This window comes from Aphelocoma coerulescens, chromosome 2 (genome assembly GCF_041296385.1).
Source record: "Aphelocoma coerulescens isolate FSJ_1873_10779 chromosome 2, UR_Acoe_1.0, whole genome shotgun sequence".
NCBI classification, from domain to species: domain Eukaryota; kingdom Metazoa; phylum Chordata; class Aves; order Passeriformes; family Corvidae; genus Aphelocoma; species Aphelocoma coerulescens.
In genome coordinates, this window is record NC_091015.1 from 143791681 (window position 1) to 143816378 (window position 24698).

The window sequence follows — 24698 nt, forward strand, 5'->3', positions numbered from 1 at the left end:
GGCTGTTGTGGCATAGGCTGCTGAACACTGTCATGAGTGCTGCTGCACAGCAGTCCAAGAACAGTGCTAGCACAAGGCATTTTGGGAGACCAGTGGAGTTGGCATCTTTTAGTGGATATGCTTGATCCTGTGTGAGAAACCTGTACAGCTCCTGATTGTTTTTCAGTATTGTATAAGTAGAAACAAAATCTGTGGAGTTGGAATACTTTGAGGAAACACATAGGTTCACTTTACTTTTACCCTATTGTAAACAGTTAGATAATAAACATTATTAATGGCTAATTTTTGGTGTTTAAGCTGCTGTCTTGTAAAAAACGAAACTAGTTGCTGAGTTGCTTTTAATATGTGAAGTAGCTTCTTAACAGAGGGGAAAATACTAACAGAGCAAATCTTGTCATTAATCCTTTAAATGGTCAAACTAATTTGAATTTTTGTCCTGTTTGGCATCCCATCCATCTGAATGGTGACAAACTACCCATGTTAATTGTACAAAGAGTGTTGTTTCTTATTGAAGCTTAGGTAGGGCTGTATTCAAAAGCTTCCTTGACAGGTTTCAGTATTAATTGTTCCCACCGCTAACGTGGTGGTGGCGGCAAGTCCAGGGTTGTATTTGCAATGCAACAGATAGGCCTATTGTTACAATTCTGTTTTATTTGCTGCTCCTGAGTATTACTAATAAATTTCTGGGTAGAAGGAAAGGGTAACCCGAATTTCATAACTGGATCACAAATGAAGTATAAATTGGCTGGGGCATTGGGTGGCAAAAACAAAGGCAATCTGAGATGCATAAATGGGCTGTTCTTATCTGTTCTGCAAGGTCTGAGGGTAAAAAAAACCCAAACAACTTATCTCATGTATTGATCAGTGTGCAAGTCTTCTGAAACGGCATTTCTTGCAAATGACCCACCTAGTCAGTCATGAAGCTTTCCAGGATTACATAAAACAGCGTAAGAAAATACAGGCACCATTCAGTATATACCATGATAATCAGGTACTTTATTTTGTTTGTGGCAATTAAGAGGAAATTGGATTGATTTTTTTTTTTTTTTTTTAGAACTTAACAAATAAAAGGAGTAGACTAAAAGTTCTCTACCTCAAAAAATCAGGGTGACCCAGTACAAGATTATTTTAGAATTGTTCTCCCAATATAATCTCTTTCTGTGTTGAAGGAAAAAAAAGGTGGACTGCAAAGTATATATCTGTTCCTATGGTTCCTAGTCTGGGTAAGTAAGTAATCAGTCTTATGGATTTCAGGGGATGTTTTATGCAGCAGACTGTTCACTCTCCTCATGGCCAATCTTTCTCTGAACACAAAAATTATGCTTGCTTTATAGACTTTCTATTAGATTTCCTTGATAGAAAATCCTATTTAGTAAAACTTGTGAATACCAAACTATTTTTATAGCATCATAAACAAACTGGTCAGTTTTAATATCCAATATGTGTACTTAAGGTAGCCTTTAATGTATTGCCTCACACCTTAATTGCAAAAACAGTCCAGTTAGGGCTAATTGGACATCATGTGTCATGTCACATGATGCTGAAAGACAAGGAAAATGCCTAATAAATAGGGAGATCATTGATGCTAACAGGAAAGCACCCATGAGCTGACACACAGCCATGCATTAAGCATAGTTTCATTCAAAAGCTCTGTATATTAATGAAATGAGTCTGTCAAAATTGCTATAAGCCTTTGGTCATTAATTCTGTAGTCTTTCCTGTTGCTCATTCGTAGTACTTCTTTGCCCACTGTGGTGGTGCAACAGCTGGGCTAATAACAAGAATACCATTTTCCAGGATTTTGTGGATTTTATGCAAGGTGATTAAAATGGCTAATAGTAACTCGTTAGTGTTCCTAGGTTTAGGCAGCTGGGAGAGGAATGAATGTTGTTTCCCTGGGAGCAGCTTCTTCTAGAGGGGGAAAAAGTAAATCTTTCTATTAACAAAACCTGACTGCTGTACACAAGACCCAGCCATAGCACAGTAGTGTTTGATAGGGGTTTTTTACTCTTGCTAAGAAGCAAAGTGTATTCATTTGTACAGCATGCTACATGAGTGCAGCTACCACCCTGCTACTCTGGAAGTAGCTCAAATATCCCTGCAAAACTTGGTGTTTTCCTGTGTATGTATAAGCACTGTTGCTTATGGGCAGATCCCTTACCAGCTTTTTCTTAAGACACTTGGGTGCTTCTGTGCGTGTGCTGCATCCTGAGTGTTGAAGCGCCTGTTACAGGCAGTGGAGTCCAGCTGTCCATGCATTCAGTGCATGCTGTGGAGTCTCAGCTGTTCAGCCCACTCCACACCTACATTCAACTCCACTGAGCCCAACAGAAGTTTAGTCACCTTGTCCACACATAGGTAGCTCCATTTAGGTGTTTTCTGGAGACAAATCTGAAACATTTTTTCCAGGGTCTTCAAAGGTACAGTAGTCCTGAAGTTTTTGCATCTGTCACTTTTGCGTAATTACTTTGGGTTTTTTATTGTCTTGTACCTAATGTACCTGTAATTAACTCTATTCTAAGGGCTTGTTCTTGCTCTTTGGTTCTTAAGGTATGTGGAAGTGCATCTCAAATGCCAGTGTCATCTTTTATGTTGACCTAGGCAGATGGTGTGTAGGATGTCACTGCTGTGCGCGTGGACGTGTTGCTGTTACACCAAGGACTCCCTTTGTCTCCCCTGTTCAGAGCCCTGCCAGTGTTAAGTTAAGCAAGCAGCATACGGTTCCCTTGGCATAACCTCTGAAGCCTGCACTTGGAATAGCATTCAGCATTCCTTCTTGCCTAAGCAGGAATCTGTAAAGCTCCCAACACAGCTGATCAGAGGAATCTATGTTCTTCTATTTATTTTTTACAAAGCTCAGTCCTAAGAACAACTCTACAGAAAGGATGATCCAGGCCTTTACGTAGTCCCCCTTTACATGAATTAAAATTCAAATTAAAAGAATTAAAATATCCTAAACTGAAGAGACAATGTCTTTTTACCAAAATAGTCTAGCTTGTAAAAGGCTGAAATATTAATAATTAAGGAAAAACAGAGCCTAAACTTATAGTTGATAGTACAGAAGGCAGAAGAGTCTTCTAGCAGGTGGCTTGGCAGCATTGTAGTGTGGCAATGCAAGGCAGTCCTGTGTCTGTCTTCTGAGGCTGATCTAGAAATGAACAATAAAGTATCATTCACTGCTTAGCAAACACTGACAAAAAAAGTCTGAGAAGCTGTCTAGCTCAATGTCAGATAAGCATAAAAAAATGTGTAGATTTTTGACAGACACTTTGTCTTTCTAGTATTTGGGGCTTTTTTATGTTTGGATCATATTTATGTAACTTCATGCTAAATTGTGCTCAAACAGGTGAAAAGAATCTATATTCTATAGAATCAGTGTGTAAGAGACGCTTCTTGCAGCTGAGGAATGAGGAGCTGACTACTTCTGCTACTTTGTGAAGAATATGTAAGGAACTGTTGTGAAAATCCAACTGGCAGAAAAATGCAGTGAGGAGAGGAGGTCATACAAGATTAGGGCCCAAAAATAACATAGGCTCTCCAGGTTGGTAGATGGCAAGCATTCAAGATGGATTAAGTACTGCATTTTAAAACCACTGTATTACAAAATTTTGGGGATTAAAATTGCCTGAGTTATGACAAGGCTTCAAACAGTTGAAATATATCGTGACTAAATTGATAAAAGACAATTCTGATGTCTGCTGTATTTGCTAACCTGTATTAAAATGGAAATATTGGAGTGTTATGAGTCTTATTTCTCAATGCTGCAGCTTAAAGGGGCATTTGAAATGCATCACAGCAGTGATACTAAAAGCTCAGTTCTGAAGTCAGAGAATCATAGAAGTCCCTTTGATATGAGATCAAGTGTTCCCAGGGTATGCACAGGAGGAGGGCTTGGAAACTCTCACTTGCTGCAGCAACTAACTCTTAAAAACCCAAAATACCACAAGATCTGTCTAGCTAAAGAAGAGACACAAAAAGCCCATCATAAGCTGTGAAGCAGTGACCAGAAAGGCAATAAGAAGTTAGGAGACAGATTCAGAAAAGCAACAGAATGTGGATTATTTCAACAGTACACAGAAATACAAGAGTGTGAATCTAAAAACAATTCAGGAAAATGTAAGGGAGAAAAAACCTGTCATAATGTGTCTTTAAAGGTGAAATTGCACACATGAAAGAAAACTTAGGTGTGTGTCATAAAACAAATGCAGAAGGCAGCACAGTAAACCAGAATGATGTCAGAGATAGCTATGAAGAGAAAGGTCTTGCAGCAGTTATGGTTTGTGACATGGTCCTGCAAAAAACAAAAACAAATGCGAGATCAAGAGATCAGAAGTGACTGAATGTCTAAGCTGAAGACCAACAAACCCAAAACAACAAAACCTGAACAAAGTACAGCTGCTGTTGTTTTGATTTTTAAATGAAGTTTATTTTACCATTTCTGTGCAAATATGAAAACAGAGACACAAGTCATCAAAACAAATGTATGTGTGCAGTGCACATTACAAAACAGTACTTTCCTGATTTTTACATTGCAATGTCACCTCAGTACAGAAGACAGAAAGAAAGCTGTGAGTGAGGATGAAAGAAAAAAGATCAGAAAAAACTAAGAGGAAAGAAAATCAGAGCTGAGGAGAACTTGTCACTTATTTTCTTTTTCTGTCAGTCTTCTAATTTGAATGATGCCTGTGTGGTTTTTTTCAGAGGTTTTTGAGCCCTCGGGCTATGCTTGTAGACTGTGAAAAGTTAAGTTTGGCTTAGAATGTAGTTAAAAGCAACTACATGCTGACATTTTCAGGGTTGTTAAAATGCCAAACTGGGAGTTTTGCTCTTCTGCATTCCACCAGTTGCTGCCCAAATGAATGCTAATCATTGCGGCATTCCCTTGTTCAACAAGTTTTTCTCGTTCTCCATACCCCAGGTGAATGCTTCTATCCTGAAGACAGAAAGTTCATTTTGTCTATCTTAAATCACCCTCACCCAAGAGAACAATGCTGCAAGCATGCAAATGCATGTCCATGTGCATTCCTTAAATGGAAGGTCCTCAAGGCATTTGGACATCCTGCCAGTCCATCAAAGACAACTGGGTCAGCTACTACCAAGAGGGGAGTAAATAATCAGATGGCTGAATTGTTTGCAAAACTGGGAGCATCACATGATGCCTAGCAGCTTCATAGGCAGAGAACTAAAATTTTTATCCTAGGATGACTTTTGGGGGTGTTTCATTTCCAGAAACTTCCTCTGAGATAAATTTAGTTGCCAGAATGTTCCACTGGTGGAAATTTAGTAGAAGTGACTATGTCTGTACTGATGGTGTGATTGTTTGGGCAGAACCTGCCAGGAACATTAGTGCAACATACATTTCAACTTTGCAATAGTAATTGATCAGTCATTGACTGAACTAAGCAGAAATTGCATTCTAGAGCACTTGATTAGCAGGGACAGTAATACATCCACACCTGACAGCAAAACATAACAGGAAAATAAAACCCAAAGTAAATAGAAAACTTGACTCAGATCTTAAGCGTAATAATTTAATGGGCAATCCTATATATAGCATGACAATAAAAGCATTATTGGTCTGGATGAAAGTTTGTAAAATATGAAGTAAAATTTCCTGTTCCAGCTGAAAAAAAACCAAACAAAAAAACCTAACAAAAAGTCTAACACACCTAGAACGAACAAATCTTTTCCATTGTAAGTTCAAAGTTTTTTTGTAAAAGAAGGGTAAAAATCCAAAAGCTAGTGGTTAATAATAAGGACAGAGATAATGTTTGAGCAAATACCAGTTTTGATCTGCTTTTGATTTTAGAAAATCAATAGACCTACTCAAAAACCAGGTCTTTGCAGATGTATTTGTAAGAGAAAACTAAGAAGTAGCATAAGTTACAATGTCTGCAAAAGATATCATGAATTCAAAATGTGTATTAATTCTCATATGCTTAAATAGATTTCCAAAGATTTAAACAAATGAATTTGCTGAATTACTCTTCAAAGAAGCAGTGAAGAGCAATATTACAAATCCATTATTTGCTAGTTTTATTTTTTTCTTAAAATTTAAGTTAAAGTAAACCATTATTTTTTTAATTAGGAACTTGAATAAGACATTTTATATCTGTAAACTCCTCCCGAACATGTTGCATCAGATTTACTTTTCATTCCTTCACTTGAGTCAAGAAAAGAGAGGGTCGGAATAAGGAGAAAATAATGGTTTGAAATTATTTAAGAAGTCAAGCAATTTTAAAAAATGCTCTGTATATTTCTTAAATGGGAGGCAAATTCTAGCTGAATTTCATCAGACTTTATTTTCACAGAATAGTGGAGGTTGCCAGAAACCTCTGGGCATCATCTAGTCCAACTCTCATGTTTAACCCCCTGGTCCGTTAGTAAAATTGCTGTTTCAGCTCAACCAAATTAAATAAAGCTTCAGGCAGGTCAAGAGATATTTGGATAAAGCGAGCCTGAAGACTCTCTATCCTGAGGCCTTGCAAACTCAGTACAAAGCTTATGGCCCATTGCTAGCAATGCCTACGCTGTATTACAGGGCTGTGTGGTTGCAAAGGCCATGCTGGCTGTTCCCAGTAACCTTGTCCTTCAATTGTTTGGAGGTGCTCTCCAGGAATACTTGCTCCATCACCTTCCAGGGGACAGAGATGAGGGTGACCGGCCTGTAGTTCCCTATGTCCTCCTACTTAAAGACAGGAGTGGCATTCACTCTTTTCTATGGTTTAAGAACTTTCCCTGAGCACCATAATCTTTAATTGAGAGTGGCCTCAATGACACCAGCCAGCACTGTCAGGAGGCATGGATACATCCCATAAGGCCCCATGGACTTTAATATGCCTTTTTTTAAATCAAATGTTCCTTAACTTGATCTTTTTCCTCTTGCTCCAGACTTTCTCACAGGTTTCAGGGCATGAGGTTCCTGAAGGCTGGCCTTGCCAGTAAAACACAAGTACCTCAGCTTTCTTGTTACCAGCTCCCCTACCACATTCAGCAGCAGGCCCACGTTTTCTCTTGTCTTCCTTTTGCTGCTGGTATACTTGTAGATGTCCTTGCTGCTGTCCACAATTCCTTACCATGTTCAACTCCAGATGGGTTTTGCCTTTTCCAGCCCTGTCCCTGCGTGCTTGGACAGCATCTCTATATTCCTGGCAGTTCACCTGTCCTTGCTTCTACCTCTTGTACACTTCCTTTTTCTGTTTGAGCTTTGTTCAGTCTCCTTGCTCATATTTGCAGCTGCCTCTTGCCTTTGACTGATTTCCTGCACATTGAGATGGATCATTCTGAAGCTGGAGGAGGTGATACTTGAAACTCAACTGACTCTTCTGGTCCCCTCTTCTCTCTATGGATGCATTGCACAGGATTTCTCAAAGTAGATTTCTTAAGAGGCCACAACCTGCTCTCCTGATCTCCAGAGGTCAATCCTGCTATTTTGCTTGTTCCCTTTTTGTGGGATCCACCACCATTTCATGGCCACTGCAGCAAAGGCTGCCTGTGACCTTCATATTCCCAGTAGGTTCTTCTTTGGTTGTATTCCTTGGTTTTAAGTGTGGGGTCCAGCAGAATGTCTTGCCCCCATTAGCTCTGTGATCATATTTGTTGGCGGCTGCTCACTCTAGTAACCCCCTGATTGCTTGGGTCCTTCTGGGTTGACCTCCCAGCCAGTATCATAGCAGGGCAGAATTTTGTTAGAATATAAAAATTCAGCATTTTATTAAAACAATCTGTTGAAGATACTTGTTTCTGAAGAATGCAGAAAATAAATATATTGCCATGAGATTTTTTTCTGAAGTCTTAACAGCTCTGGTAATTTTATTTTGCAAAGTAGGCAACAACTTAAACATGCTGAAAAGTAATCAAGATAGCAGCAGACAGATAAGAAAGAGAGAAAACTGCTTACCTTACTGTGAATTCTGGGTATGTAAAATAAACGTACAAACAGGAAGGAAAAAACACTCCACTTTAAAAGTGAGTGAGCTGAAAATTGAGCTAAAACCCACCTACATGAAAGAAATCTTGAATTAAATTCTTCCTCAAGTGAGATCAAGCTAAATCCTTGCTTGTTCTTTTGAGGTATCTGGCAGAATTTTATTGATTATTGGCATGGATTTTGTTCCTTATTCTACCAGGCATGGCTGGGTAACCTTAGGTAAGTTGCTCAAGATGAAGTTTTGAAACACAGTCACTTAATTTGCAAACCTCAGGCTTTGGATTACAATTTCAAAAGCCCGTGCCCATACAGGCTCAGAGTGCCCATGCACCCTTTTGGCTTCAAGTGGCTCTCAGAAGGCTCAGTGCACCTGAAAATCGAGCAAGAGAAGTCACAACTGCACAAGGGCTTTGTGCGCTTGCTCTTCCTACTCTTCTCCATGCTGTTGTAGCTGTAAGATAGTAATGAGGCTATTCACAAAGACAGTGCTCAGTGAAACTAAGCTTTCTGGGTTATACTGTAATAAGCACCATAAATTCACAGTGAAAACTGCTGTTGTATATTCATGCAGTAACTTTACTGTGTAAAACTTTCTACTAACTTTTACTGTTTCTTTCAGCATCATCCTGTAGTCCCCAGGGAAGCAGTTTCACTTAATCACACCCTCCTGCCTGGACAAAACGTGCTTGGCATCGTAATTAAATGAGTCTAAGGAAAAAAAATTGATTTTGTAGGCTCTTGTTGTAGGCAGTTGGTCTTTGATGTTTCTTCCCTTTGGGTTCATTTCCAGTCACAAAACTTGTGTTCTCCTTGTAATTGGGAAAAGTTGGAATAATGTAATTAGGCAAACATCCCCTATCTGGTGAATCTTGTCTCTGATGGGAAATTAGTTGTAAAATACCCCACTGTTTCTTTCATCAGGAGGTGGTTCTTCGCTGATCTGTTTAGCCTGGGTACGGCTAAGGCAGAACTCTCGTCTTTTCTCTTAATGAATTATTTGTAAATGGGGCTCCTCCTTGTGGGTGATGTTCATAGCACAGGGCTGGGCAGGGGCGGGCCGATCCCTGCAGCTGCCTGGATTTAGGCACAGCAAATCATTAGCGATTAATATGCAAAAAGCCTTTCAGTCATGTGCCAACGCTTCACACCGGAGGTTCATGTGCAAGCGTGAGGGGTGGCTGATGGTTACGAGCTCTGGAGGTGTTTTTGTAGAGCCAGGCCAAGGTGGTGCGAAGGAAGATGCTCTCCAGAGGAGCCCGACCAGCCTTTTATTCACAGCAGCCGCTTATGTCTCAATGGCTGCAAGGCACAATGGCTGATACCAGCAAGTTTACCCACCACTCTTCCATTAATGTAAAATTAATTTTACAGTAGCTGGAGCTACTGCTGCCAAAAGCATCAGGCTTGGCAAGGGCAAAGACCCTGAGAGGAAACATGTTACAGTGTGGATGCTGTAACACGGGTATCAAACAACGAGGCTGTGGAAAAGAAATAGATATGGACTGATTCTTGGTAGATGTTTCAGAGATGTTTATTTCTCCAGCCGCATGGCCGGGGCTCTGCCGAGGAACTGTGGCAATCACGGGACCCGAGGGTCCTTGCCCACGCAGGGGAACACAAAACAACCGATGGGGAACGAGGCTGACCAGGGTCAGGGGAACCCCGTGCCTCCCTCAGGGCCCCTTTCCCAGGGCTACATGGCAGGGGGAGGGCCCCAACATTAACACTTCCCTTTGTCTCGAATTAATGCAAAATGGCCATGACCCAATCTGCCTGCAGTTTTATTTCGTGGTGATTTTTCACTCAAATATTCTTTTAGTAAAGCTGGAATAATGAGCTGCATTTTCAACCCTTCAAATATCATATCTGAACGTTATGCCGTAATGAAGGATCCTGTTAAAGTTGAAACTGTCCACTCAAGTCTGAAAAACTCAAATTTTACCTTAATACAATTTATAGGTAGTTCTTATATGCAGCTTTTCTTTGATGTTCTATCTTATATATATTTCCAATCACAAAACATGTTCTCCATCTAATTATGAAAAATCAAAATAAAATTAGGTCCACCTGAAATAAAAACGGAGATTTTCTCAATATAACATTTTTGAATTTTCATTTAATTTAAAATTGATTGTTTGTGAAAGGCAAACACTCTTAAAAGGAAACAGACAAATCCTTTACAGAAATGATGAAAAAAATCTCCCTTTCTTTTATATTAACTGGGCTTTTAATGGCGTCTTTAGGAAGCACTCTTTGTAGTCTTTGCTTCTCTTTGTACTTAGCATTGACATTCCCTGGGCTGGAAAAGCAGTGGAGGATGGTTCTGGTCCTGTCAGGGGTGTTTGTGTAGCTCCCAGCTTTGGCAAATGGCAAGTTTAACATCCACACTCACTTGGAAAAGAGGGGAGAAAAAAGCATTCATTCAACTTCATTTCCCTTTACTACTGTTCTTTTTTCATTTTTAAGATAGGAGGACAAGGGGAAGCAAAAATGTATGTCTATGCATTGTCTTTATTTTCTAGCAAACATGTTAATCAGGGATTTGTTACAATACCCTATGAAAGGGATATGCAGGTGATTAGACAAGATCAATACAGGGAATAGCTTTCACAGTCCTCCTTTGCTTTGCTCTTGGTGACTTTTTCACTCTAGACAGACACAAGCAATGACATTTCTGTGTCTTTCAAACTACAGCTGTGACCAGATATGCATCTGTGCCTGGGTGTGTGAGCAGTCACGAGCGCTGGCTCTGGCCTGCAAGCTCTACACACTGCAGCCTTGTTTTCAGCTGCTATGAGCTTGCTTGGCAGCAGGAACATAGTCCAGGGACTTCTCATGTCCCTTTCCTCATCCTGTAGCTTCACCCTACTGAGCCCTGAAGTGCCACCAGAACAACCAGAGGAGTCACCAAACCAGTAAGTTGAATTCTCATGGGATATAACTGCATAGGTCCTTGGGACATGAAGATGACCACAGTGCTGTTGTGATTTTCCATTTGGATTAGAGTTATAACAGTAGAAATATACTATAAAAATAATAATTTAAAAACCTATCTAAGTGATCTGACTGAATCACTATCTACTATGCATGCTACTGAGTGCAGAAAAAAAAATCCTATACAGATAGGTGAAACTTTTTCTGTGCAGGTATTTAAGAAAATAAGCCCATTTCTTTGCTCTTTGTAATACGGAAAAAGTATATTCAACAGCCATGAAAGGAAATAAAAATAAGAACTACAAAAGAAAGGGTTTCTTACAATCAACCTGTCAATAGTCTTGTCAAGAAAAAAAATGAATCTTTATTATCTTTGTGTCTATGTCATTGTCACAGAGATAATGATATAAACAGCTGAAGTACTTGCAGGATTTTATAAATGCATTTGGAAATTAGGATTACTTCCATACCTTTAAGGTGAAAGCTATTTTGAGCACCTTAGGAAGTACATTGTTTTAGTAATAAGTTAATTTTTGATTGCAAACTATAGATTCCCTGTAACTTTCTCAAAAAACTGTTACATTGGGTTTGGAGATGGTATAGAAGAGAGAAGATAATGGAATGTGAGAAGAATGGTTTAGTAAATATATAAATAAGATGTATGGATTTATTGGCAGTTGTATTCCTGGCTCAGTAAATAATCCAAACAAGCCTTTCCTGAAGAAGCTAAAGTCACTGTATTGTAATTAATGCAAATTTATCTTCCTGAAAGACTGTCAGAAAGATACCTTTTAAAATTCAATATTCATACTGTTCCTCAAAGGAAGAATAAATTAGCTTGAACATTTTGAGAAGAACTAACAAGATAAATAATTGAAAAATACTTGAACTGACAGAACTGATTTAGAAGAGAAATTGGTATTTGAGTGGATGAGCATGGAATTATGATCTGCCTGCCCATCTCATCATGTAGAAGATGAACAGCCACTTCATGGCAAGGTGGTTTTTTTTCTTTAAGTTTTGTCCCTATGATTAGTCCTATATTTTATGAAAACTTGATGCTGACATTTATGAGATATTAATTCTATCATTGTCCTGTACATGACAGAACTGTTAGTGCTAAAATTTGTCTGAGCTTCTGTAACCCAGATCTCAGCCTAGAAAGAAATACTACTCCCCTGTGATAAAGCTGACTTTGGAAAGGGAATTTATTGAGATGATTATAACTGGGTTGATCCTCTGATAAATCACATTACCTAAGTGTTCTGCACTAAATGGACTTCTGACCTGAGCTATCTAAAAATTATTGTGCTAAATATGGTTAGCAAAAGTCAGTCTTCCTCTTGGTACCTTATGGAATCAGGTTCACCTGTAAGAAAACCAAATAATTTGTTTAATGTACTGATAGGGACTAAATGTAAGGCCAGAAAGATACAACTGTGTAAGAAGCACTTTGTTTTGGTCCTGTATCTGTGAACCTTCTGGACATCCCTTGGCCTCTCAATGACAACAAAACACCCCCCATCATTTTCTGAAACAAAAACTGCATGATGTTTGCATGATGCCCAGGTCCCTGGCTCCTGGAAGGAAGGGGCTGAGCTACTGAAGTCAGGGAGGAGTTGTAGCATTCACATTCTGCTTTGAATTTTTGAAAAGTCTGTAATGTTTAAATTTACTCCATGTGACTCCATGCTGGAAAGCACCATCTGAAGAGCATTTCTGCTTGTTATTTCCTACATCTGTCACAATGCTTGTTTCAAGCCTGAGTGTGGATGTGCTCTGGCTGGCATAAACCAAATGACTCATGAGTCAAGAACGCCTCTCTTCAGATTCAGTTCAGCTTTACAGATTGAGATTGCTTGGTCTTTGCTTTTCAGCTGACATCAGAGAGTGCAAAAATAGTTGGGGTTTTGTCTCCAGGCATTTTCCTTGGTTTAAACTGGAATTCTCAAATATTTCCATTTCGCAAAGGAGCAAATACCATATTTTGTGCCCAGAGTTTTTCCTCACATGGCACACACTGAGCAGCCATGTCCTTCTCAAGTCCCTCCTGCCATTATTTGGCCTTTGCTCTCATTACTTAAATGGACAAACTATCTTTAAAATATTAACTCTTTGTTATGTTTAAAAGCATCTTTTTGGAGAGGATTATTGGAAATCTTGTTACTCAATACTGAATGTATATATGGCCATTTTGCAAAGACACAAGACCAAGGCTTGTGTCTTTAATTAGTGAGGCCTTAATTTTGTTCTCATTTTCTACCTCCTAGCAGCTTAGGCATGCAGCAGATCTCACAAGGGGCTGGCAGGGCTGATAGGTCCGGTTAGTTCTTCCATCCTTCTTGGCACATGGCAAGTTCAAAACAAATTCTAAATTAATTTTTCATTTATAGTAGGGAGATCCTAATAAATATAGCAGCTAGGATGTTTTCTTGCTCTATAGTTAAAGCAGTTCCAAGGGACAAAACAATGTAGTGAGACAAAACAAAATAAAGAACAAAAGAATAACTAATAATAATAAGAAGAATAATAACCTATGACAAAAAGTAAAGGTAGGAGAAGGATGAAAGGTATGCCAAAATGAAAACTGCAAGCTTTGAATTAGGAAATTTTTTTCAAACAGGCCATTTTTATACCTTAAGAAAATCCATTTGCTTGGTACACTAATATGCTTGAGAGTCCTTTGGTGTGGCACCAATATAGCCTTAATCATCTTAAATTATCTCTCATACAGGGAAGAGTCCTCTCAAGAATTCTTTTCTTCTGTTTTTAGCTATACATTTGAAATGGATGTTATGTTGCAGTCATATCTGTCCACTGAAGCTACTGTTAGCCTACCTTGGTGTGCCACAACTTGGCTCAAACCCTAAGAGAACTCAGTTCACCAGTATAGCCTGGGTATTGTTTTGACACTTAAACATTATTAATTGTTACTGAAGTGGATATCTGCAGATGCTATTAGTGAGGATTCCCTCATTATTTAATAAGTATGAATATTTTCTTATTATTATTTCCAGCATCCTTTGTTTCCAGAAGTTTAAGGATAATAGTATTAAAATGTTAAAAGGCTAATACAAGGATTGGCCTATTCCAGTGTGTTGACACTGTTTGTTTTTGGCATTTTCTGAAGCCTTGTATTGTACTGAATTTCATTAATTTGCATTAATTCACATTTTAGTGAATTGGGCCGATCCTTCCAACAGAATCTGTAATGGCTTGTTTTAAAGAGTCAGAATGAATCCTTTCTCACATATCTCACATCTCCTTTCTCACAGAGCGACTGCCCCACAGGCTCTCAGCACCACACAGGAGTACTGAGCAGACTCTGTGAGCCTGGGGGTACTCTGGGCTTTACATCATTTTCACAGTGCTCTTGTCACATCCCCTTGACAGCATCTGAAAGCTGTGCTGGGTAGGGCAAAAGGAACAGCCCTCGTCTGCCATACTCAGTAAAATTCTCATGTGCAGGTTTCTCCTGGGACTCACCTCATCTCTGAAGTCTTGGAGAACAACGTTCTTCATTCCTGTGTGAAGAGCTATTTCATAGAAAAGTGCCAAAAAATTAGGGGACCCAACATTTTCTGAAATAATTTGTACTTATTATCCATATCCTAATGGGCATGTGGGCATATAAATCATAGAATCATAGAACAGTCCAGAATGGAAGGGCCATCAGAAGATCATCTAGTCCAACCTTTCATGGGAAAGGGAGTGTAGATGAGATTAGCGACCACCCTGTTCAATCACATCTTCAAAACCTCCAGTTATAGGGACTCTACCACAACCCTGGGAACATTGTTCTGTGAATGATTATTCTCACTGGAAAACAGTTCTTTGTCTTCAGATGAAACCTAATGGGCATGTCCAAGTGTGCACGTGGCAGTCTCTGTTCTTGCCTGGGTCAGGAGTGCATGAGCGGTGAGGTGCAGCAGGTGACTCATCTGTCCTGTCAGCTGCAGTAGAGTAAGAGTCCTGCCCAGTCACCAATAAGTCTTGGAAAAAGCTGCCTACTCAGTCATTTTGGCAGAGATTTCACTTGGGTTCATTATCTAAACAGGCTAAAACCATCAGCAGTACCGTTAATGTCAAGTCCTATTGGCAACATCTCATAGTGAGAGGCAGGATGTGACAGTGGTAGAGCTGCTGAGAAGTCGACCCGCATAATGATTTTCCACTAGAAAGTGCTAATTTATCAAACTCTGTATTGTAAAATAACAATTTCAATAAATTTAAAACCTTTTTTAAAATGCCTAGAAGTTGTTCACATACTCTACTTCAACTTTTCAGTTAGATTTTTTAAAAAAAATTTAAAAATTTAAATTAATTTTCAGCAATATTAAAGCCAAATTGAAGCAAGTATTTTGATTATCAAAAGAAAATATTATAGGTCCAATCTAAAGTTACTCCTTTGCAGGTTTTCATTGTTTAAGCATACTTGAGATAATTATATATTTTCAACTGAAGATAGCTGATCAAATCTTGACTTATTGGTGAAGGCAGTGACAAAATGCCTGGCATTTTGATTGTGTCATAATTTTACCCTGTCTCTAAATAAAATGTTTCCCTACAGTTTTTAAACCATTAAGATATCTTTCCAGGCCTATATATATATAATTATATACAGATGTATTGTTCTCTCCGTTCCTCTGAGATATTTCTCAGAGTTGTCAGTGCATTTTGTCAGTGCAATGACAAAAATAAGTTTGAGAGAATTCTTGCCCTGCCATGGCAAGGTGACAACAGCACTCCCAAGCCACAGTATGGTGCTTTGGTGCAGCTATTTGCTCAGGAATCTGGATCTGTTCTGGTACTTTCACATTTTTTACCTTTTGGCTGCGTGGTTAGATGTTCCTCATTTTCCCTTCCATTATCCTACCCTCAGTTACCCTCCTCTGGTCTTGAAATGGATGGCAAATCTCCCCAGTCCTTAGAACTACTCATATTTCTCTCAATTTACCTTTTCCAATCCTTGGCTTTTATCCTGAAATTGCATTCTGGCAGAGATACCCAGGCATGCAAATCTGCATGTAAGCATGAAAAAACCTGGCAGCATTGTGGGTTCATGTATGAACAATGCAGAGCTGCTTATTGGCTTCCTCCTGATCATTGCAGATAGCAGTCAAATTATTCTGCATGCTTATTTGACAATAAGTTATATTGAAAAGTCATGGCAGTCAGGTGAATTCCTTGGTGACAGAAAAAAGTGAAACATTGCACCCATTTTTAAAAAGGGGAGAAAGGAGGGTTCTGGGGACTACGGACCAGTCAGGCTCACCTCTGTGCCTGGAAATATCATGAGACAGATCCTCCTAGAAGCTGTGCTAAGGCCCATGGAGGACAGGGAGGTGATTTGGGACAACCAGCACAGCTTCTCCACGTGTAAGTCCTGCTTGACCAGAATAGTGGCCTTCTATGATGGAGTGACTACATCAGTGGACAAGGGAATGGCTATGGATGTCATCTGTCTGGATTTCTGTAAGACCTTTGACATGGTCCCCCACAATGTCCTTCTCTCTAAATTGGAGTGAGAGGGATTTGATGGGTGGACTGTTTGGTGGATGAGGGGTTAATTGTGTGGTCACATCCGGAGGATAGTGGTCAATGGCTCAGTGTTCCAGTAGAGATCAGTGACAAGAGGTGTCCCTCAAGAGTCCATATTGGGAACAATGTCTTTAATATCTTCATCAGTGATGTAGTCAGTGGGGCCAGTGCACCCTCAGCAAGTTTGCCAATGACACCAAGCTGAGTGGTGCAATTGACACATGTGAGGGATGGGATACCATCCAGAGGGATCTGGAGAAGCTCAAGAAGTGGGCCCATGGGAATCTCATAACGTTCAACAAGCCCAAGTGCAAGGTACTGCACCTGAGTTGGAGCAGCCCTCTGTATCAATACAATCTGGAGAGGAAGAGATTGCAAGAAGCCCTGCCCAGAAGGACTTGGGGGTGCTGGTGAATGAGAGGCTGGACATGACCTGGCAATGTGCACTTGCAGTTCAGAAAGCCAGCTGTGTCCTGGGCTGCATCAAAAGAGGTGTGTGCAGCAGGGTGAGGGAGGGGATTCTGCCCCTCTGCTCTGTGCTGGTGAGACCCCACCTGCAGTGCTGTATCCACCTCTGGGGTCACAGCACAAGAAAGATGGATGTGTTGGAATGGATCCAGAGGAGTGTCACACACAGGATTAGAAGGCTGCCCACTATTTATGAAGTAAGATGATTCACTTACATGTGCATAGCAGCAAGGCTTCTAGGTCACCTTTCCAGACAGCCCTTGGCTCCCATGTTGGCATCTGTCCCCCCAAGTCCAGAATAAGCTCCATCACTACTCTCACTGGTGGTTATGGCTTAAGCATGGGTGCAATGAGGGGTGGGGAAACGTGCTGCTCCACTGTCCAAGGTCTGTCTACAGCATTTAAGGCTGACTTTGACTGGGTTTTTTTGGAAAAAAAATCTCCTTTTGGAAATTTAGCAGACCCTGGAAGGAAAACAGTGGGATTTGCAGTGTTGATTTTTACAGCTGGAAGGTGCAAAATAGTGAAGGAATGTAATTGCAGCTTATCTACTTAGGTACAATTTCTCCAACAAGCTGCAGACTCCAGTTATAACAGCATGCTACAGACTTGGTTGTCATTCAAAACAGCAAATGCAAAAAGCCCAAAACCTAATAAAGTATCATAAAGTCACTATATTGCAGCCAAAAAGATCTGAGATAATCTGCCACTGTCTTATGACATAGACTTAGGTCCTTCCTCTCCCTTTTAAATGATGCTGAGCAATTTGAACAACTGTTCAAAGTGACTTTCTGGTGACTTTTTATTTTCCCAAGAAAATAACTATTTTTTTCCTGTCTTTCACCACTAGCTTATTGTTGCAGTTCCTCCTGTGGCATACCTGCCAGTTTGGGCTGGAGTCGTGATTACGGAGTGGCCAAGGGAACTGGGGTTGTTTAGTCTGGAGATATCTGAAGGGATGTTGTAGACAGGTAAGGTTGGTCTCTTCTCTCAGGTAACAAGTGGCAAACAGCCTCAAGTTGTACCAGGGGAGGTTTAGATTAGATATTAGGAAAAAATTATTCACTGAAATGGTAGTTAGGCATTGGAACAGGCTGCCTGGGGAAGTGGTGGAATCACCATCCCTGGAAGAGTTCAAAAAAATGCGTAGACATGGTGCTTAGAGATATGATGTAGTGGTGGAGCTGGCAGTTCACGGCTGGACTTGGTGACCTTACAGGTCTTTTCCAACCTTAGCGATTCTATGGTTCTGTGATTCTGTGCCAGGAGAGGCAAAAGCTGCGAGCCGTGTCCTTTGCCTTGAGGAGCGCTCAGCCGGGGCCGGGAAGCGAGAAGCCAGGCAGGGGGCAGCATCTGATCATCCAGGGCCCCGCTCCGGCCGCGCTCCGGCCCCGCTCCAGTCCCGCTGTGGTCGCAGCGGGTGCAGCCGCTCGGGAAGTTTGGCCGGCACAGGGAAAGAAGTTTTGAATCTCTTTGATGTGTTGCTGCAGATTCTGTGATAGCGGTGGATCAAAGTAGCGGCAGCCTTGCTGGTGAAGTTATTTACTCAGATATCAAAGTGTTCTGCGGCAGGAAACCTACTGCCACATCATTGGTGTAGTATTCATGGCTACAGAACTGGGTGCTAAGAAAAGTGGTGGGGACAGTAAATGGGACATCTAACTGTGGACTTTTGTAGTACCTTGTTTTATCTAGAGCACTGATTTCAGCTGACACAGATCAAAAAGTGACAACTAGTCCAGTTTACTGCTAATCCAAGTGTTACTTCTTCTCATATATGTATATATAGGCCCTTTTTTTTCTAGGTGATAGGTTTATTTATGTAAGGACACAAAAAGCTGCAGGTTGAGGTGACAACTTGAATTGCAGAACACCTATGCAGTTATTTTCTTCCACAACTGACACTGGAAGCCACAGATTAGGGTATGAATCGCAAAATTAATTGAATCAGTTCCTGAGCCTCCTGTAAAGGATACAATACAAAAAGGAACAGTGACAGCTCCTTTTTAGACCATGAGTATGTAAAAATGAGCACCTAACAGTCAGTATCACCAGCCCTAGGAACCCTTGTGGAGTTAAGCCTGTGCAAACCAATTCATGCCTGTCATATGTAGTTTGTTCTTTCTTTCATCTTATTCCTATGTATGAGCAGTGAAGTGTTTGTGAGAAGTTTGGTCCTTGAGAATGTCAGGCTTTGGTGGCCTCCATTCACCAGACATGGCACTCTCTATCACTGGGCAGGTTCAGCTTTAAGGCCCCAGCTTTCTTAACTGTAGAGTTTCAGGTGCTGGATATGTGTTCTGCAGCCTTTTTACCAGGGTGAAGTTAAATGCTAGCTCTGCAAAAGTGCAGACACATGAGTCTTCCTGGCAGAGGAACCATGGCACATCCAAGCACTGGCTGGAGACCTAGTCTTGAACCCAGGTGAGTTCTCCACCAGCCCCTGGGGCTTTGGATGCACCTTTATCATCTGACTGCCAGACATTGAGAAACTTGGCAGATTGCTGCCTGTAGCATAAAAGCAAGTGCTTCCTGCAGACTGGTCTGCACTGTGCCAAAACAAATAGAGGTCAGCTGCAGTCTCCTTCTTTGTGTTGTGTGGTGTGGTTCTGGTTTGCACCATAGCGACTTTCAGAAGGAATACGGGGGGGGGGGGCTCCCAGAAAGCCAGGATAGGCTGCTAAGATGGTGTTGATGAGCTTGCAGCAACACAATGCCAGTGCTCTCCAGCAGTTTTTTAATATGATGGCCTTGTGCCCACTAGTCATCTTCCCTGTGTTAGCACACTGAGATTCATAATGTAGTATACAATTACTGCCCAGCAGATTCCTCAGCCAGGGTTGAACAACAGATACCATCCCTTCCACAGCCCACTGGAGTGCAGGGGAGGTTTTTCATTCCTTAGAATTGGAGCAAGATTTGTCCTTGAGGGCTGTATTCAGAAATGAATTCAGACAGACTGGATGTTTCTAGTCCAGAATTAACTTTACTTTTCCTAGATATTTCCCTTGAGCTCTTATGCTGCCTGCTGAGATAGTCCAGATCAGCAGGTACAGGGTTTCCCTCACAGTCAGGTCAGATTAGGGGAATTAGCCAGAGTGGTGCAGAGTTCCCTAAGAAGACAAAGAGGATACATCTTTTTGGCAAAGTAGATGACAGCAAAAAGTGCTGTCAGGGCTACCACCTTCTTCCCACTACTGCAGAGCTGTTTCTGCCTCATATTTGTGACTGCTTAATATAAACTACAGTCATAATCTCACAAGAGGGAGCCATAGTGTTCCCTCAAAACCAGTACACTTTCTCTAAGTCTTCAGTCCCTTTCTCTCTGCAGTCCCGCATCTCTCCCATAAAACCCTGAAATGGCATGCAGTTTTTACAGACAGGTTTGTGTTCCTGTCTGTTCTTCCCTCCCCTGCTCTAGCAGTTATTGCAGATATTTTGAGCTCTGATCTCTTGCTTTCCCTAAGGAGTACTCATCACTAGTCAAAGAGGCAAAAGTGGTGCCACTTCAAATGAAAACAGTTAATCTTGTTCCATTGTTTGAAAAAAGTGAGGTAGGTACCTTTTGTCTGAAGGATTCCTGGCTTTGGGTCCTGCAGGAGTGCAAGCAACCACCTGCAGTCTGAATTAATCCCCTCTCCAGATCCAGCTTCCTTCCTCCGCCTTGTTTTTTATTTAAAAAACAGTTAGATGGCCATACCTTTCATGGGATGGGGTCATATATCTTCAAAGAAATAGTCAGAGACCCCCACTCAGAGATGCCTGGCCCCATCCCATGGGGTGTCCATTTTGTAACAGGGAATGCTGTGCTCTACTCAACAAGTTCAGTGTTGCCTTAATGCTTTACTGGTTTCCCAGGGATCTGGGTGTTTGTGTTTCATTTTTTTCCCCAGGTTGTCTATTTCAAACTGTTTGTTGGTTTTAGATCCAGTCTACAGCTGTTCTAAACATCTTACAGTGTTAAGCCAAGTGAAGCCAAAGGGTTTGGACGAGGGAGGCAGTGACTCACTTTCTCTAGCCAACCTGATGGCCCATCACCTATGTCCAGCTTTTTAGTGTCCTCCAGTTAGTCCATCCTTATGTTCAAATAGAGAGAAAAATGCATTGCATTAAAAAGAAGTATCTCTTTCCAGTCCTTTTCCTTGCATAAATTTGGAAATGTGCATGCTAGCTCTAAGGGCAGGTGGAGTGGGCCCCTAAGTATTGTTATGACTTACTCAGGGCTGAAGGTTTTGTACATTAGATGCTTTCCTATTCCAGTAATGGGGGCATGGTGAAACTCTCAAATTGAATTTTTTTTCCAATGAATTAACAAGCTACAGTACTTACAAGTGCTGTAAGTGAGATCAAATACTTGTATCATTCTCTACAAAGTTAATTCAGTTCAAGCAGCTTACTCTGCATGATTAGGATCTTGAACTTCAACTATGTGTGCTTCATTTTTTCACATATGGGCTAGGCTGACAAAATTCATAAATACACAGAATCATCCTAGCAAGCTGCAAGCGTGTTTGGTTTTGCATTCAATTTTAATTAGGACAATACCACTGTGAATCATTTGAAAGGTTCTTGGGACCCATTTTAATGACATCCTTTTTTCTGGTTTTTTTTCATGCAAACTTTAACTGGCATGCTCACGGAAAAGATAACTAGCAATATACAAGTATACTCCTCAGATATAAAACTTGTCTTTGCTACTTATTAAAACAAACAAACAAACAAACAAACGTGACTGTTATTCAGGCATGACAATTTTCCAGCTAATAGGTAAGTAAGTGAACAACTGAAGTGGAAACATTTGATATCTGTCTCTTTACGAGTTCTTACTTAGATGCGCCACGGGGATTTGGACAAAAAAAGACATGGAGGACTCTTCCCCTGCTGTGAAAGTGCCTGCTAGAGGACTGGCACTTCCCACCTGCAGCTGCTAAAATGAAAGTGATGACCTCAGGTTAGCTCTGGGGGTATCTCCATTGCTCCATTGCTGCCCCATGCCTGTCTGCCCAGAGAAATGTCATCAGTCATTGCCCAACATGGGTCTATCCACATTCCTGAAGTGTTCACACACATATATAATACACAATGATGCTGTACATTAAAACAGATGAAACAAAGCATCTGTGTCAGTTTGACTGGAAACTGTTTAGACGGGACAGACTGCGTTCACCATGTTCCCTGGTGTGCTTGTTGACCTGTGCAGTGGAGTGAGCTGCCAGATTATCTTTTGCTTTAGTCCTTATGTGAGTGTTTTATGGCCAGCCTAAGGCACTAATGTATGGCTTTTCTTGATCTTCTTTAAGGGAATTTACACTTTTTCCTAAGTATGTACCGGAAGATGTTCCAGAGAAAGGACAGTCCTGTGTCCCTCTACTTTGAGCTCTTGATCTTTATTGATCAGTGCAAGAGTCTCCAAAATAATTCTTTGCTACCATGATCTTTTCCCAGTTCATTTACAAATTGGACTATTATCATGGTAAAAGTTAAACTCTTCATGGTAAATTGCTTCACCAGCACATCAGTTTTATTTTTCTAAATTAATCTTGTGTGCAGTAGTATCTGGGTGGCTCTCCTTCCTTGGTTGCTGCTGACACACTGTACTGTTTTGCAAATTAACTCCTGTCATTAATTCTGCCTGGGTTTTGTTTTGGGATTTTTTGCCAGCATGACTTTCTAGAGCGCAGACAGTGCCAAAGTCTGCTAAATTTTCTATGTGGCTAAGAGATATCTGCAGGGAGCAGGAGGAAACGTGAGAGAAATCACCTTTCATTAGTGTGAATGCCTTGAGTGCAACATACAGGAAAAAGTGTAGTAAGTGGCAGCTTCTATAATTTCTGATTTTTCTGTGAGGATGAGCCCTTTGTCAAGGAGTCAAAGTGAGTTTCATGCAAATGTATAGAAACGCTTAACTCTTGGAGTGCTAGAAATATTCTGTTAGATGCACTAAGAACTTTCTCTCCTGAAGGTTTATATTTCAGTAGGTGACCTCCTGTGTTTACATACACATATGCCACACATCCAATACATCAGCCCTTATCTCCAGGCCTTTGAAGGGAGCTTGTGATGAGCGCACCTACTCCATGGTGCAAGCTGATAATCTGTGCAGGGTGGATCCTTTAAACTTGTTGTCGGTTGTATCAGAGCCTTAGTGGGATGGGTGGGAGTTCTCCTCTTAATTCCACTGAAGTCAGAGGAAGGGCTCCTGTTAAGTCTAACAGGCCTTGGATCAGTGCCTGTGGGAAGCTATTTTATAAATCCCAGCTTGTCTTGAGCAGTGTTCAGTTCTTGTAATTTACTAGGACATGTTTTGATACAAAGCCATTTTTTACTTCATTTCTTCTAGGATTGCTTGGAGTAATTAAGTCACCCTGTTGAGCTAAAATCTGGGGTCTTGGAGGTGAGGAGAAGAAAGTGGTGGTAGGGCCAGTATTTTCTTTGATGCAGTCCTGTTTACTTGTGAAGAATGTAAATAGCTCTATTATTCCCCAGAGCACAGCTGGGGTCAAGAAGGTTACAACTCTCTTGCTTCTAGCACTGAAACCTTCTTGCAAAATCATCTCTCCATCTTTCAACAAATGCACTCTCATGCCTGTCCACAATGCAGTTATTGTATGACCATGCAGCACTCTCTTGTGCAGTCTGCTTGCTTTATTTTCCGTTATAAATTAGACCCTCACTCACTGTTCCTCCTATGAGAGACTATTTCTCTGTTCAGACCAAATTTATACTGGATATTTATATTTTTATTTTTATACATTTTATATTTTATACATTTATATTTACAGTGCAAGCTTCTGGGGGAAGTGACCATTTTTTTGTTCCATTGTTACAAATCACTGGTCTCTTGGTCCACCCTGAGGATAACAACAATAATAACAAAAATGAAAACATGGTGTTCTCAGTTTATTGCAACTCTGCCCAGCACTCCCTCCACCCAGTACTGCTCTGGTAACGCTGTCTGAGGTAGGTTTCCAGCTGCAAAAGAGCTTCTAGGATGGTTGTTTCCAGCCCCATATATCCCAAAGGAGTAGTTAAGTGGAAGGTGCTGAAGGGGTAAGGAAAGCGGACAACGGAAAGGGAATGACCTAAAATAGTATATCTGGCCATTTCTTTCCCAACTGAAGCTCATAAAAGGCTGAGTCACCTGCTTTAGGTCTGGGGACAGGAATTCAGGATTCCCAAGAGGACAGAGGAAAAGGCCACAACCAGCATCTGCCGAGGGTTCCCTGTGCATGTGGGCAGCTTGTTTTCAACAGAAGAGTGGTGTCTGAGAAGGACTGAGTTATTAATGTGAGTATATAAAAACAAATAGCTTGTCAAGCCTCCTGCTGACAGGATTTCCTATCTTAAAGCTTTGTAAGTGAGGGGGCAAGATTTTCTAGAAACAAATTCTGTTCCTTGAAGAATCACTTGGTATAAAGGAAAGAATTCACGGTGTTTCCATCTAGTTTGGGCTCATTGCTATTGCTTATCCTGCTTTAGCATGGGATTGATTTGTGAATGTGCAGTGTTGAAAGAACATGAGCTGGGCACATCCAGAGAGTTACAGTTTGTCAGTTTAGTTTCTCTAAAAGAAAAATTATATGCAAGCATTTGTAATGCAGCTTGGGTGCCAACCCAATTGTGGGGGCCTGCTGTGTTCATTATAATGGCACATTGCATTCCTTACTTCTGGGAGATCATTTTATCACAGCATTTGAAGTATAAACTGAAGTCAAAGTAACAACCAGCTTTTTTATTGCTGCTGGGAAGGTCATAATGTACCCTGCTGAAAGAGTGATGGGGCACAGCAGAGGGCATCCTTCAACAGAGGTACTGGTCCAGCCCT